This window comes from Arachis stenosperma, chromosome 3, assembly GCF_014773155.1.
Source record: "Arachis stenosperma cultivar V10309 chromosome 3, arast.V10309.gnm1.PFL2, whole genome shotgun sequence".
Lineage (NCBI taxonomy): Eukaryota > Viridiplantae > Streptophyta > Magnoliopsida > Fabales > Fabaceae > Arachis > Arachis stenosperma.
Genome location: NC_080379.1, coordinates 73027332 through 73030879, shown reverse-complemented (window position 1 = coordinate 73030879; position 3548 = coordinate 73027332).

Here is a 3548-nt window from a genome sequence, read left to right as displayed (position 1 = left end):
CACGGAATGGCTGGCTCGTTTGTCAGGCGAGCACTCGGTTGTCAGGCGATCAACCCTGCATCATGTATCAGGAATCCAAGAGATATTCACCCAATCTAAGGTAGAACGGAGGTGGTTGTCAGTCACACGTTCATAGGTGAGAATGATGATGAGTGCCACGGATCATCACATTCATCAAGTTGAAGAACAAGTGATATCTTGGACAAAGAACAAGCGGAATTGAATAGAAGAACAATAGTAATTGCATTAATACTCGAGGTACAGCAGAGCTCCACACCTTAATCTATGGTGTGTAGAAACTCCACCGTTGAAAATACATAAGAACAAGGTCTAGGCATGGCCGAATGGCCAGCCTCCCAAAGAGGGTTCAATCATCAAAACATGATCAAAAGATCCTAAGATTGAAAGATGAAAATACAATAGTAAAAGGTCCTACTTATAGAAAACTAGTAGCCTAATGATGAGTAAATGACATAAAAATCCACTTCCGGGCCCACTTGGTGTGTGCTTGGGCTGAGCAATGAAGCATTTTCGTATAGAGACTCTTCTTGGAGTTAAACGCCAGCTTTTATGCCAGTTTGGGCGTTTAACTCCCATTTTGGTGCCAGTTCCGGCGTTTAACGCTGGGAAATCTGAAGGTGACTTTGAACGCCGGTTTGGGCCATCAAATCTTGGGCAAAGTATGGACTATTATATATTGCTGGAAAGCCCAGGATGTCTACTTTCCAACGCCGTTGAGAGCGCGCCAATTGGGCTTCTGTAGCTCCAGAAAATCCACTTCGAGTGCAGGGAGGTCAGAATCCAACAGCATCTGCAGTCCTTTTCAGTCTCTGAATCAGATTTTTGCTCAGGTCCCTCAATTTCAGCCAGAAAATACCTAAAATCACAGAAAAACACACAAACTCATAGTAAAATCCAGAAAAGTGAATTTTAACTAAAAACTAATAAAAATATACTAAAAACTAAACCAAATATACTAAAAACAATGCCAAAAAGCGTACAAATTATCCGCTCATCAGTGATCATGTGGAGTCACAAAAACAAACTGCAAAAATCAAAGCAAATTCAAAAACATCATTAAAAATAGCACACCCTGGAGGATAAGCTTACTGGCGTTTAAACGCGAGTAAGGGTAGCAGAATGGGCATTAAACACCCAGTCTGGCACCATTCTGGGCATTTAACGCTAGAAAAGGGCTTCAGACTGGTGTTTAACGCCAGAAAAGGGCACAAAGCTGGCGTTTAACGCCAGAAAGAAGCACCAAACTGGCGTTTTACGCCAGAAATAGGCTACAGCTTGGCATTTAATGCCAGGAAAGGTATAAAAGCTGGCGTTTAACGCCAGAAACAGGCTACAGCTTGGCGTTTAATGCTAGGAAAGGTATAAACAGGCAGCAGTCTGGCGTTAAATGCCAGTATTGCATACAGAGGGTGTTTACATGCCTAAATGGTGCAGGGATGAGAAATCCTTGACACCTCAGGATCTGTAGACCCCACAAGATCATCACCTACCCCACCTCTCCGTCTCTCTCCCCCTCACACATCTCTATAACACTCTACCCAAAACACCACTCACCTATCAAATCCTATCCTTTTCTCTATATTCTCTTCACCAATCACTTCCATCCCTCTTCCCCAAAAACCCCACCTACCTCACTTTTCAAATTCAAACACTTTTCCCTTCCAACCCAACCCCAAATACACGAACTTACCTCTCCCCCCTAATCCTATACAAACCCCTTCATACTCCTTCATTTTCAAACATTACCAACACTACTTCTACCCCTTGGCCGAACCATATACCACCCTCCATCTCCACTATTTTCTTCTTCTTCCCCTTCTTTCTTTCTTCTTTTGCTCGAGGACGAGCAAACCTTTTAAGTTTGGTGTGGTAAAAGCATTGCTTTTTGTTTTTCCATAACCATTTATGGAACCTAAGGCCGGAGAAACCTCTAGAAAGGGGAAAGAGAAGGCAAAAGCTTCCACCTCCGAGTCATGGAAGATGGAGAGATTCATCTCAAAGGTCCATCAAGACCACTGATGTGTGGAAAACGATCCAACACAAAACTCACCGGCAAGTGTACCGGGTCGCATCAAGTAATAATAACTCACATGAGTGAGGTCGATCCCACAGGGATTGAAGGATTGAGCAATTTTAGTCTAGTGGGTGATTTAGTCAAGCGAATCAAGTTTTGATTGAGTGGTTTGTGTTTAACAGAAAGTAAATGACAGTAAATGTAAAGGGGGGAGGGAGAAATGCAGTAAATTGAAGAACAAAATTGTAAATGTGCAGAATCTTAAAGAGCAAGAAAGTAAATGACTGAAACTTAAAGTGCAAGAAACTTAAATTGCAGTAACTTAAATGGCAAGAAAGATAAATTGCTAGAAAGTAAAAGGGAATTGAGGAATGGGATTGTAAGATCTAAACAAAGAAGAAGTAAATTGCAGTAAATGGTTGAGCAGAAAGTAAATCAGAAGCAAAGAGCATTCAAACAAAGAGAAAATAAAACGCAGCAAAGGTTCACAGAAGAACCAAAAGTGAAATTGTGATCTCAGGATCCCAAGGGCTTAGGTAGCAGAGCCTAAAACCCAATTTCCTTCCCAGATCTGAATGAACTAAGCAATTGACAGAAAATTAAAGAAGAAGCAATAGAAGAACAGAATTGGAATTTAATTATGCAGAAATCAAAGTGCAAAGAGTTTGAATGGGAATTGGGACAGAATTTCCCCAATTTCACACATCCAATACTCAGAAAAACAGAGAGTAGAATTGCCCAAGGGAAATGAGGAAGGAGATCAATCAATTCTCCCTTGATCCTCTTAGTTCTCGGCCAATTCTCTCAAGAATAATTCCAAGAGAGTCAAAGCTCCAAAGGAATGTGAAAGTGAAAATTCAAAAGCCAAGGTAAAAGTAAAAATTCAAAAGTGAGCATAAAGGTCCTAATTACATCAAACTAACTCCTATTTATACACTTTCTATTCTTGGATGATGGGATTTGGATGGGCTTTTAGATTGGTGAAGAAATGAATTCAAATGAATTTTTAATTTGAATTTTGGCCCAAAAACCACTCCCAGGATGCTGCCCTGCCCTTGTGGAGGGCAGGGCAGAAAATTGATGCATGGTGGTGTGATTTGGTGTGGCCTTGGTGCTTGTGGTGCGAGTCTGTGCGCGTCTGGCATGAGTTTGGTGCGCCAGAGGCTGCCCTGCCCGCGCCAAGGGCAGGGCGGGAAAGTTGATGCGCCAGGATGTGAGGCGTGCGTGCGTTGGTGCTGCCAGATGCGAAGGTTGATGCGCCAGGAAAGGAAATTGGCGCGCCAGATTGAGGAGCGCGCGTGCGCGCGATGCACGTTGGTGCGTGGGACGCTGCCCTGCCCGCGCCAAGGGCAGGGCAGGAATGGTTTGGTGCGCCAGGGAAGGAACGCGCGCGTCAGATGCTGCCAGGACGAGTGTTTGGTGCGCCAGGAAGCAAAGTTGGTGCGCCAAGGTTTTGTGTGTGATGCGCCACTTCAATTGCTGCCCTGCCCGCGCCAAGGGTAGGGCAGAGTTG